This window comes from Lactuca saligna, chromosome 4 (genome assembly GCF_052625555.1).
Source record: "Lactuca saligna cultivar CGN05327 chromosome 4, ASM5262555v1, whole genome shotgun sequence".
Lineage (NCBI taxonomy): Eukaryota > Viridiplantae > Streptophyta > Magnoliopsida > Asterales > Asteraceae > Lactuca > Lactuca saligna.
Genome location: NC_136420.1, coordinates 127,434,023 through 127,448,074, shown reverse-complemented (window position 1 = coordinate 127,448,074; position 14,052 = coordinate 127,434,023). Strand labels below are relative to the sequence as shown.

The 14,052-nt window shown below is 38.7% G+C and overlaps 1 pseudogene; it reads right to left on the bottom strand.

The window, feature by feature from the left end:
* Positions 1-294: 294 nt before the first annotated feature.
* Positions 295-6,295, bottom strand: LOC145040130 (villin-3-like; annotated as a pseudogene).
* Between the last annotated feature and the right edge of the window lie 7,757 nt (positions 6,296-14,052).

The following is a 14,052-nucleotide window of genomic DNA, read 5'->3' as shown; positions in this document are numbered from 1 at the left end:
CAAAAAATACAATCCATTGCACAAAAATTAATGTCATACAAGATACAAAATAAAATACAATAAATAAGTAAGATAATTCATTGCATAAAATGTCAAATACAAATAATCATCGGTAACTATATAACCTAATACTACATTGCTATTAAGGGACATCATCATAACTCACTGAAGGTCTTGGAACAATGTTCTCATCATTAACTCTTACACCGTCCTTGCTTTAGTAGATGACTTTCACACAATCAATATTGAAATAGATGCTGCCCGGGCCACCATAGTTGCCCGAACTTTCCGAGTTCAAACTTCCATTGTTTGCTTCATCTCTGCTAACCTCTTTCTGCTTCAAGAACATAAAAGAAAATGAAACCATGAGAATATCACATGAAATTTAATACCCTCATAAAATGATATTAGGATTAAGGGAGTTGAAGGTACTTGTATTCTTCAAGGAAACAACTATCATCAAGATCATCTTCTAAATCTTTGAGTTCTTCTGTCTTGTTATCGATCCGAGATTTGGTTTTAGGTTTGGAATCTTCGTCTTCTACAGGAGTGAAGGGATCGAGTTTGAAGGCAGAGGGTTTGGGAGGTAAGTTCCTGAGTTTTCTTTGAATATCATCCCATTGAGTTGATACTCCTTCAACATCTTTGTAGACAAAGTGAAGATCAGCTTTATCACTTGGCTCCCAAGATCTCTACATGCATAAGGAATAATGGGTATTAAGACTTAAGAGATTACATAATAAAAGTTATAGAATCTGAATTACAATATAGATCATACCTTCATATATCTTTCCTGCCCATCAAAAGCCATTTGTAGTTTCAGCTGACTTCTGGTAGAAGCTAGGATTTAAAAAAAGCAATTAAGTTAGCTTTATCAAATTTAATACATGGATTTGGTAACTTTTTAAGGAAATTGATAAAATAGTAAGAACATGTGTCTCCAAAGAGCCGAAACCTCCTTCAGAATCAAGAATGTTGATTAGCCCTTCCAATCCTCCCATGATTGACTCAATGAGCGACTCAACATATAAAACTGCATCTCGACCAATTCTAGTTAACTGCATCAACCAATCAATATTCAGTAAATTTCCCTTCAAAAGATAAAATAAAATTTACATATAAAATTTAGAGTAAGTTACAATTTAGAGTGGTGTCCAGGTCAAGAGCATGATATTAACTGCATTGTCAACTGTCATTCCAGGTATAACCTTCATCAACACTTGCACAACATATTCCCACTTGTTGTAGTTGTCATTGTGTAGCATCACTCTATATGGTGGTGTCATTTTCCTTGATTTCCTAAAAAAAAAAAAAGGTAAATCGACCTAATCTTTTACTATATGCATTTCAAACTTCATTAAAAGTGATACAATACCTCAAGTATGAACATCCCTAATTGTATGAATATTGAAAATAATACCTGGAACATCCATCCATAACTAACTGTATGAATATTGAAAATAATACCTAATTGTATGAACATCCATCCATAACTAATTGGAGATCTTGTTTTAATATCAATTGCAAGAATACAACAATCTGGAGAACCAGTGAGGATCACTGATGACAAAAACACACATTCAAAATCAAGTTTAAAGAAACAACAACTATGTTGCTACTGAGGGTAAAAAGTAAATTACATGGTTCAAGAGTATATAAAGTATAAGGCGGATATTGTTGCCGCTCTCTGGAACCCACGAGCTAGCATTCTTGGAGGTGGTCCATGTTGAGGAGTGTTAGGAGTAGTAGTTGATTTTGAAAAAGCAGAGGTTAAAGCTACCATGGCTGATGCTCTTTGGGTGGCCCCCCTAAGTTTATTTCCTGGGGGCTTAACATCTTGGCTCTGTTGTAATAAAATAATATGATAGGGGCCACTTAAAAAAAATTAATCCAAAAAAAAAACTTTTTATATAAGAAATACCTCTGCTGCACAGCCTGAGCCGAAGAGTTGCACAGCCTTCTTGTGGAATGCATTTCCGTGAGCCTGGTTCCATTGAGAAAGAGAAAACTGAGATACAAATTAATTATTAATTATTAATACATATGTATACATACAGTAGTTTTTGCAGGATCCCATGAGAAATATGTTGTGAAGAAGCAAGGTTCGTTTCCCTCTGTTACTCTGTATAATATGACAGATGTGGACTAGGAATCCATAGATGCAGCCAGCTCTACATATTTCTGAAATCAACTTATTAAAAAAACATACCAACCAATACAACGTATAATTTTGCATTTGTATAATTATTATTATTATTATATGTACCTCGCCAGTTTCAAAAGCGTTTTGTTTTTCCGTTGACTGTGCTAAATGACCAACCCAAACGATGACCTCAGCATGTGTATCTAATATCAAGACATCCTCTGGAAACAATTCATCTTGTTCAAAGCTGTGAACTTCTTCAATCTCTAACTTTCCTATAGAGGAAAATAAGATGATAAAAACAGTTGGTGGATATAATCAGCAAAAATGGACATGTGAAAGATAGATGATGGTTTATGGTTTTGAAACCTTTATTGCTTATTACTTCAAACAAGTGAGGTCCACGGATGATTTCCTGTGTTACTTTGCTACTTGAGTAGCTTTGTTTTCCACCAAGTGCAAGCCAGAAAGCTAAGCTCTCTTTTCCTTCTCTAGAGAATTTTACAGGTACTCCAGACTAAAGATATAAGAAAAAAGAGTTGAGCTTTATTATTATGAACTGAAGTTCCTGATATTTCAATCAGTGCAGTAGTATCTGGACTGTAGGTCTCATTATGCAGTCCTTTCTCTGCAATGTAGTTTTTATAACCAGAGCTCAATCCACCCTAGTAAAAGTAAAACCAAATATTTACCATTGTTAACAGCCTTCTTCTAGAGCTATATCTTTTACAACTACTACAAGTGGAAGAGAGTACCTTGAGAACAACCATAGGCTAAAAGATAGCAAGAAATTGTGGTGCTTCTTTTCCTTGATGCATTCGACCCTACGATAAGATACTAATATTTCAAAACTAAATTTATATATAATCAGCAGTGCAACAAGTAAAAAAAGCTATTATATTTATGGTACCTGAACAGGTTTGCATTTCATAGAGTTGAACATTGAAGTAGTTTGTTGAACAGCTGTTTTTTGGTCCTCCTGTGATCAGACAACATAACAAGTCTTCATCCCAAATACACAATTAAAGATTTTTTTTTCTTAAAAAAAAAAAGAAAAGAAATAATATGGTTTTAGTTTACCTGGATGCTAACCTTCCCAATCCAACAGCACAGGTAGTGATCTTCTTTCTTTTCATCAGAATGGTAGGAGTAAAGACAAATATACCAATCTCCACTGTAAAATTTTCCAATATCCTCCTTGGGTAATTCCGTCTTTTCTTCACCATCAATACGCCATACCTAAAGAGCCCACAATTATTTTATCTTTCTACATTAAATCTAAATGTAGCAACAAGTTTATGATCTAAAACCTCAACTTTTCCATTTTCTCCAAGCAAAGGTGGAACTTCCTCCTCTACAGGAGCCATTTTTGTCTGACCTTTGGCAAAAGCACCTTGTTGCTTCAGCAGAGCTAGTCATTAGAACAAGAGTAGAACTTAGGGTAAGTTTTAGAAAAAGTCAAAAATAGCCCTAGAAAACTCAAACACCCATGTCCCATGTAAGAAAAATATATATAAGATATAGAATGAATCTACCTGCTACTTTTCCTCTAGTTTCCTCAGGAGCAGAAGCTGCTGAAGCTACTAACCAAGAAGCAAAGTTGGATTTAAATGAACTTGTCTCATGACCTTGACCAATACGGGTTACAGGAGTTGACTTTGGCAGATTTTCTTTGAGAATAAACTCCTACAGATGGTGGTTATATTATATGGGGAGAATCAATAACAGATACACAACATAAAAGATAAAAGATAGTACAAGGTATAAGAGGGAGGAACCTCAGCAGCATGCATGACAGATTTTTTATCTGGCAATAGTGTTGTTCGACCAACCCAAACGAATAAATCGGTGCCACAGTATAAAAGATAACATCTGTCATTATGTAATGATGATTTTGAAAGTTCGCCTTCTATTTCCTGAAATTGACCTCTAACAATGCTGCATTCAAAATAGTTGGAACAGTTTCAAGACTTATAGATTAATTTAATGTACCCTAATTGACCAAAAGAGTAACTAGTACTTGTTACATGTTACGATTAAACATTACAACTGAAAGAATGGAATTATACTAGTAAAGTTTAGGGGGAGTTTTTTTAGGAATTATATCATCATCACTTGATACTTTCTTGCCGCCTATAGGAGCAAATCCACCAAAGAGGGCCCAAAATTCAGCTGATGGCCCCTCTGATTGTGGCTTTCCCTCATCCGCAACATATTTAAGAGAATGAAAAACAGAATATAATAATAATAAGTTAATAAGAATGATGATGGATGGATAATTGAATGTATACATTCAGTCAATTGATAGATCATCCAATCATAAATATTGAAAAAAAAGGTAATGAACAAGGAAGGGATAGAACTTGGCTAACAAGTGCCCTACCAACAATTGCAACATTGCAGTTTCCCTCATGATATCTTTCCTTCATATTTTGAACAACATCTAATGCTTTGAACCTTTCTTGAACATCCGTGTTGGCCCCATTGAACATAAATATTTTATCTTTAGTGTCCAATATGAACATTTCATCATGATTCAGGGTGGAGCGCGCAAAAGGGACCTGAATAAAGAGCAGAAAGATGTTTCAAAAGATGAATAAACAATTGATCTAAAATATGTTTGAATTATATATGCACCTGTTTCAATCTGAAAACTCGTTTTCCTTTACATGTGTACAACCGTGGTTCAGGCTTTTCTTTTTCTTCTTTTTCTTCTCCTTCTTCTTCTTCTTCTTCTTCTTCTTCTTCTTCTTCTTCTTCTTCTTCTTCTTTTTCTTCTTCTTCTTCGGGTGTTTTGACTTCAAATCCAAAACCTCCCTCAAGTGGAATTAAACATGGTTTAAAGTATGACAAAAACCTATTAGATTCATGACCTTGAAGTTCTCGATACTCTACTGCACGATTGCCAAGAACTGAATCAAGCTCAACAACTTTTACAGCTGCTACTCCAGCTTCATCCTAATTTACATCATGACTTTGACTATTTGTTACAGATATACACACAAGAAATTTACAAAAAAAACGTAGAATGAAATACCTGATTAGCATCTTTTCCCAACCAGAAATGTATATTGTAAGTGTATACACCTGCCTTTCCAGCAGTCTGCAAGTAAACAAATTGTTGATATGAGTATCAAATTTTACCAATCTTAAAATATCAAGATCCTTGATGTATTTTTGAAGTACCAAGTGCTAACAATCTAGACCCTTATTATAAAAATAATACCTCAAAAAGATTATAGAAAAAAATTTCAAGGTAACGGTACCTGTAGGAGAGAATACAGGGTCTTGAATATCTTCCTGAACTACTCACTCGTAGGAAAGAAAAAAAAATTTCAAGTGTAACTACAAAGCAACAAAGAGTGAATGCAAAGAACGAATCAAAGTTTGCAATTTCTTTTGTTTTCCAACCACGAACAGAACATTTTATTGCAAATGAATCAACTTTATATCTCTTAAACTTGTAATAAACAACACAAGAAATTGCACACTGCAGATAGTTTTCTTTTCATTAATTCTCTCTCACACACACACACACTCTCTCTCTCTCCAGATCTCTCTCTCTCTAGATCTCTTGTAGTATGGACAACCTGATGAAGGTGATCGAGAAATAAGCTCTGCCATGTTGTTCTATGGATTATTCTTATGTACTTCTTGCAGATAAAATGATGAACTAACTTCCTTTGTTTTAGAAATTAGGAATCTATAACTACAAGAAGAGAGTGAAAGACCTCTATACTGTATATGCATAATCTATTGATGAAAGTTGAAAAGACGGAATCTGTATGAACATGTAAATGGGCATATATAAACAGACCAAAATAATACCTTTGAAGAAGAAAGAACACCCCTTTCAAGGAGATCACATCTTTTTAATCTCTCTTTAATGGAAGGTAGTCTTAAAAACCCTACAAACCATGCACCGGTACCCTAAGGATCTATTTGAATTTCCCATTTTTCTATTCAACTTTGCCCATTTCAGATTGCCACACCACACCAACCCCTTTAGCTTTCAATCGTCTTTGTAATTCCACCACATATAGATATCAAGAGAATTCAATAGCAAAACTTCATCAGCTGTTATGATCCATCACTAACATTTATAGCTGATGTAGCTTTTGGTGGGAGGAGATGCTCTTTCCGGTCAGCCATTGTGCCTGATATCACAACAGATATAGATTAAAAAAATAATAGACGAAAACAAAATATTTAAATAGATAAAAACATATATATATATATATATATATATATATATATATATATATATATATATATATATATATACATATATGCCTCTGAGATCATTTCAGGATATTCTTTCAGCAAATCCTCTAGAACAAGATCCAACACCTAATTCCATAATCAATGACACAATAAAATCACAGTAAATACTATAAAAAAATCCAAGTAATTATCACAGAAATTGGGTATTATACCGCAATTTTTCCGCATCCTCGAGGATCCTGAAGCAGTATCAAATTGTTACACCCTCAGTTACCAAATTTGATACGATAAATTTCAACTTGCTGAAATTTGTTCAAAGATTAAATACGTCACAATGGAGGATGAGGAAAAAAAGAGATTATGATATTCACGTAGACATAATTGGAAGATGTATAGAATTTTCGAATAACAATGAACCGAACCTGTAGTTGTTGTCGGGAGAATCGGAGAACAGGGAGAAGATGAAATTGAGATCACATAGTCTTCTATGAAGAAGGACTAGCTCTTCCTCTGCTATTCCCCGACCCATTAGGCTCATCCGTACACTTTTCTTTCTGGTAGACTTCAACTATGAATCCGGTGTGAGAATATAGGGTTCTTGATTCCCAGGGTTATAAGAACACGTAGAACCAAAATGCCCTATTTCCCCAAAATACATCTTCTAAAATACCAAGGCGCTTGCCCTTTTTCGTTTCTGAGCATCAAAAACGGGGGGAGCGTGTATTTGGGTTTTCTGCAAAAGATGGAAACAAAGGAATTTGAGGTCGGGTGATGATGAGACCGTCGATGAGGAGAAGTGAGCAAGGGGTTGCCGGAAGCGAGGCGAGGTCTCCGGATCGATTGTAGAGAGCGCTGAGTGAGTGAGTGCTTTGAATCTTAAAAAAGCCCTAGAATTAATATCAATATCGGTCCCTATGATTTTGTTATAAGAGACGCGCGTTTGAGTAAAATTATAAAACAACATCTGTAGAGGACACACGCTTAAGATAAGCATCCTCTGTGTTTTTAATTTTTTTTTGTTAAGACACTAATTTTAGGGGCACGCAAAAATGCGCGTCCTTGATCCTTTAAATTTTGTGAGAGATGACATTATTTTTAGCACGCACACTTTAGCGTATCGTAAATTAGTGCATGTCATTGTTTGCGCGTCGTAAAAGGCTATTTTTCTAGTAGTGTTGTAAACCTCTGGTGATCCCTTGATACCTTTGGTTTCTTGTTTCCAATCTTTATTGTGGGGTTGGGAAGGCGCATGGTATCTATTACATAAGTACCCGTGTGTCTGGGTGCTGGGGATTTTTTTGTTATAGGTTAAAAGAGTTTTGTTAATCGATTGGGTAACACGAAAGGTCTATTTGTAGTGCTTGAAATTGGTAAGGTGAGGATCAAACCAATCTGTATCAAGTGACGACATTGGACTTTTATGGTAACAGATGTTAAGTCGACTTAGAAGGGAGATGATTGCTTAGAACGATAACATATCCTATGTATATATCCTTGATGCTTCCAGTTTTATCCTTATTATTATTACTGTGAATATTTTATAATGTAATCCCTACAAGGTCCCTCTATAATCTCTTGGTGTATAGAGGTCATGTGTAATTAAGATCGAGAAGATATTTGACTGACTAAACCTGCTCTAAATCCACAATAAAACAAGAATCATGAAATAAGGTGGAATTACTCACTCTAAGCTTGCGGGATCTTAACAATGTATGACCCTAATGTATACACTAAGCCAACATAGCTCACCTGTGAGGATCATTAGCTTTTTATATGAATGACGTGTTTTTATTCGGTTGAGGAAATAATTTGTGATTTTTAATTTATTTGACAAAGATTTTGGTGAAAATTTGATGCTTAAATATTGTTGTTTGTGGTATTGAGTGTTTTAGCAGCTAGAATAAGGTACAAAATCCTCATCTTGCCCATTCCTTGTACCAAATCTCATTTTGGGAGTTTAGGGCTTTGCTTCCATCCTTTTGAACCTATGAGTTGAATGAGACATGGTTGAGGTTGGAAACCTCAGATCTGCACCACCTAAGGTCCTTAGAGTCTAGGTGTCCCAACTTTAGTTGTTTAAATGAGGGTTGATGAGCTAAATCCTTCATGAAAGGCATATATTAGCATTTTGGAGCAATAACATCGAGTATGAACATAAAGATCGAAGCTTTACATGATTATTAAGCCTTAGGGTGATAGATCTATTATTTGGAGTGATAGATCTGATTGAAATCATCTAAATAAACATTTGGTCTGAATGAACTCGCCAAGTCAATGAGCCGACTCGACGAGTTGGTTAGGGTTTATCCCAAAGAACTGAATCATGCGATAGCTCGACGAGTTGGGGGTCAACTCAACGATCTGAGCTGGACTGCCACCAGGCTTATGAGGAAAATAAGTGGACTCGATAAGTCGCAAGGGTGCACTCGGCGAGTCGGGTCAAACATGGACTGTTGACTCGAGTTTAACTTATGTTGACTTTGGGGCTTTGGTCAACATGAGTAGTAGAGGCCATGGAGGGCTAAAATGGTCACTTATCCACTTCAAAGACTTGAAGAGAGGAAGAATAGCCTTTGGTCTTTAGAGTGGTGATTAGAGTATAACTTAGAAATATTCATCCCTTGTGATTAGGCGAAGGCTACTTCGAGATTCGGGAGCAAGGTCTTTACTTGTTGCTTGTCTGGTGAGTCTTCTCACTATATATTACCTAGAGTGGTATCTATGTGCCGACTGGAGGGTCTTATGTGTATGTGTATGTTTGAGATTTATGTGTATTGTGTTATATCTAAGCTATGTGTTATATAGACCGGACCAGAGGGTCCAACGACTCATGAGGCCATAGGGTCCTCGATCAGACCGGAATAGAGGGTCCAACGATCCAGAGCGGACCGGAGAGTCCAACGAGCTAGACCGGACCAGAGGGTCCAACGAGCTACGGGACTGGAGGGTCCCATTGAGACACATTCATCAAAGGGTCATACCAAGTTATAGCCTCGAGTGGCTTACGCGCTGTATGTGGTATTTTTGGGATCTCACTAAGCCTTGTGCTTACCGTGTATGTGTTATGTGTTTCAGGTTTCTCAGGATCGCAGGATGGCACCGGCTTGATTTTACACACCAGAGAAAGAGTTACGAGGATCCTGGATTATTAATGGAGTTGTGTTTTTAAATTAAATAAAAAAGATTTTTATATAATATGCAATGAAAAGTATGCGATCTTTAAATGAGAATTTTGTTTGAAAATTTACGGTGTTACAAGTTGGTATCAGAGCCTTGGTTTGAGAGATTCAGATGCACCTTCGGGTAAATCTGCACTCAAACTGGGTATTTGAGAAAATTTTTGAAAGAAATGATTTCTCTAAAGCGAACGAGAGTTTCTAAGGGAAAACGAAAAAGAGCGGTGTGTACAATCAGCCAGAGCCCGAGTGTTCATTTGCCAAAATACCCTTACGTTATGTGTTATGAGATATTCTGAGATATTATGCATGCTAGAGTAAACTAGGTATTCATATTTAGGACTAGAGTGGCCTGATTTATGATGCCTTAGCCTAGAAGTGTTGTTATCTATGATGCGATTTCGAGTAGGCGCTGAGTGAGAGTATCCAGCAGGAATCCTTTAGAGATGGATTTGAGTAGAGGGGTTTTCTAGGAGAGATACCTAGATGAGCATTTGTGGAGCCTATCAAGAGAATAGTCATATACCTACGAGGGGTAGAGTTTTAGAGTTTAGTGATATCTTTTGAGTATGAGTAGAGCAAGTGAAGTTATCACCTAGAGTGGGTTTTATGTGTTTATTCGATGCCCGAATGTTGCTTGCTTCGTGCTTTGTGGAATTTCTGATGATCGGAGTCAGCTACCAAGTGAATGTGATGATATTCAGGAGGTGGATGATTGGCATCATAAGGAGTTTCTCAGCATCTGATGGGGGAGAAATGTTAGAACCTTGGAAGTGACCTTAGTTAGATGACTACGCTGTCTGAGTAGAGAATTTCGCTGGGGAGCGAGCTCATGTGTTAGGATTGGTGATTGAGGAGGTTGAGAAGCTACTTAGGGAATTTGGGATGGTCCGTGTAGAGAGTATGGGTAGATGTGGCAGGTAGTATGGGCCCGTACTACTGAAAGTAGAGGACCCATACTCGATACAGGGATTATTCCGGAGGATCTAAGTAGCAGATCGAGAGGTGATGTCATGGTTCGGGTACCATGATAAGTAGTAGATCGAGAGGTGATGGTTCGAGTACCATGATAAGTAGTATATCGAGAGGTGATGTCCTGGTTTGAGTACCACGACATGTGGTGGTTAGTGCTTCTGGTTTCATCGATTATTTCGTGGTGATTATATGTGCTGAGAACAGATATGTAACAGTATGGGGCCTGAGGGCCATGAGGAATCAGTTGGAGTCGCAAGACTCAAGGACAAGTAAGGATGGTGCGTTATGGAAGAATTATGTCTGGGCTGGGTGACCGTCCGATGGTGGGGGTGTCACTTTCCGTGACCAAAGCGGTGCTAATTCCGTTTCCTATGGGAGATGTAAGAGGTGTTGAGATTTCGGTTTCTGAGTTTGCAGGTGAGCCCTGTGGGATTGCACTGGTGGTGATCTTCAATCGGAGTATATGGCAGTAGGTCTGTCGTAAGGCAAAGATATAGCTTGATCAGGTCGTCAGTGGGGACTGAGATGGTCAAGGACCAGGATACACCCTATTTGAGTATAGTAGGGCATGTGTTAGCTGCAGGGTCGGACGATCAAGATAGGTCTATCAAGCCGGTGTCTCGTATTGCTCTATATGGGTATCGAGAGCGCTAATGTGGGTTCTGCTCTTATCATAAGTGACATGATGCAGCATTAGTTAAGGAGTCGAGTATGAGGAAAATGATAGTTCGTCATTTCCATACCAAGATTCAGGGTTGATACTTGACAGTTGGTAGGTCTGGTGATGGAATGGTGTGAGATTCTGAGTAGCTAGAGGCAATCATAATGGGGAGTTCTGAGGATTTCATCTGAAATTCGGAGTACTGAGAGTTTCTTGATCTCTGTCGGGGAGATCATCGAGCATTGCGTAGCACCTTCCAACACTAGATGCAATGTTACTAGTGGAAAAGGTATATGGGATAGATTGTTGGTGTGCCAATTGGTGACGGTTCGAACCCTAATAGGGGAGAATCGGGTATTTTATTGAGGGGATCAGAGATTTGTTCGGAAATGGTTAAAGATCCGGATATAGAGATCTACAGTGCGGTTTCATGAGTCCAGGGTTATTGGTGATTGAGGCTAGGTGCAGAGCGAGATAACTCATGTGGTATATGTTTGACAAAGGATGAGCGAATTGGGAGATTCTTTGTGGCCTGTTCTTTTTGCGGTTAGCATATGTCGAGTTCGAGTGAGATTGGGTCACTGGATTGAGGATGTAATAGCCGAGATTTGCATGTGAAGGTATAGATTGTAATCTATACCCCCGGAAGCGCAACGACTGATTTTTCAACCAATTTCAAGGTCGATATGAGTAGCTCCGTGTGAGTAATGATTAGTAGAAGGGGAGTTTCGGATGTTCGACATCATGTTCTGAGCCATTAACGATGCCTCTGTGTTTTCAATTGTGAGATGGAATACTATGAGATTCGAATGGTGCGAGAGGAAGATGGGTTTGAGATTCTGAAAGAGCAATGCGTTATCCAAGTATGGTGTCGTAGGTATGAGATCTATGGTTTGGGTAAGACATCATGAGATTTTATGATAGTGTACCGAGGTACCCGGTTATGATGTCCTTAATTCGAGATTATTTTGATTTCTGAGTTAAGAGATGGAAAGCGGTGTAGCAAGTGTCTATGGTTCCAACGGGAGCTCTTCGACTGATTGATGTTAAAAGAGATTATTTAAGAATGAGAATTGCAGTGAGAAAAGGAGTTTGGTCATGATGATTGCCTCCAGGAGTGGTGCCACTTACTTTTGGATGGTGTGTGCATTTATCTGTGTTGGGCTGTGGAGCGTGGTTTAATAGATGTAGTGAGTAGGGTCGACTAATGGATGAGACCGTAGGATGGTAAGAGAAAGTACTGTAAGGCTACAAGGAGATGCAGTGTCCATGAGTTGGTATGAGAGGGTGTTGTGATGCTACGGGGAGCCGTAGTACACACTAGTCAGAGAGAGGGTGTTGTGATGCTACGGGGAGTTGTAGTACTCACTAGTCAGTGAGAGGGTGTTGTGATGTTACGGGGATCCGTAGTACTCACTAGTTAGCAAGAGGGTGTTGTGATGCTACGGGGAGCCGTAGTACTGACTAGTCAGAGAGAGGGTGTTGTGATGCTACGGGGAGCCATAGTACTCACTAGTCATAAAGAGGGTGTTGTGATGCTACAGGGAGTCGTAATACTCACTAGTCAGTAAGAGGGTGTCGTGATGCTACGGGGAGCCGTAGTGCTGACTAGTCAGAGAGAGGGTGTTGTGATGCTACGGGGAGCCATAGTACTCATTAGTCATAGAGAGGGTGTTGTGATGCTACGGGGAGTCGTAATACTCACTAGTCAGTAAGAGGGTGTTGTCATGCTACTGGGAGTCATAGTACTCACTAGTCAGCGAGAGGGTGTTGTGATGCTATGGGGAGACATAGTACTAACTAGTCAGCAAACGGGTGTTTTGAGGTTAAGGGGAGTTATGGTATTCTCTAAGTAAGAGTATGTCGTAGGGGAGTTCTTAGGCTTCGATAGCCTTACCATTTGAGTCTTCGGCAGCCTGGTTGCCGAACCAAGAGCGAGACGGGGGTCTCTATGTTAGTTGGGAACTGATATGTCCCAGTTTGAGTGGGGATTGTCGTAATCGGAAGGAATTGGAGAGAAGGCGTGTGCTTAAATTCGTGGATCTTGGGTCATGAGTTGAGTACCAGATTGGAATTGAGTGGGTATGAGCATACTCGCAAGGCGCATGGAGCTAATGAGTAGTAGACGAGAAAGGTCGAGGGTGAGACGAATTCCGTATTCGCTTGAGGTAAAGCGAACTTCGTGACTTGTGTGTCACACTAGACCGAGATAGTTCTATTGATAAGGAAGTCAGTGAGACGTTTTGGTACATGCAATGGGTAATCTTTGGAGGTTCAACTGATGCGTCGGGAGATGACATGGTGCTCAGACTTGAAAGAGATATTGAGAAAGGAGTTGAGGTTTATGTTGTTAGATGTCGGGGAATGCTTCTAAACAAGCATGATTATTTTTCGTGCCTGAGGTCAGGGCGTTGAGGGTTCACTGTTCAGAAGGGTTCAAGTTGCAGTACAATGGATGCGTCCCTGGTGTGATGTGAATCTTTTCATTATTTGGTATATGATCTGGACTTGTTTTATCGGTCCCCACTAGAGAATCGAAGGGACAGTGAGTTATCGGGGTTTGTTATTCGAGGAGAGAATAATGTGGTGATATCTTGAGAGGGTGGTATGGCTGTGTGTCAGGCTACTAGAGTTTCCAGATTCTTAAGATTCAAAAGGGGTAGCGTAGTGGCAGATGGGTCTGTTCTTTTCCAGGGAAGAGTTCCTGTTTGGATTCAGGTGTGTAGAGAGGAAGATAGTTGTGTGATATGAGATCCATTCTATGGTACTATTCGGTTATTGGATTAGCTCTATTTGTTGTTGAGGAGCGATTTCGAGGGCGAAATCTAAATCAAGTGGGGGTGAATTATAACATTCGGATTTTCAAGGACATT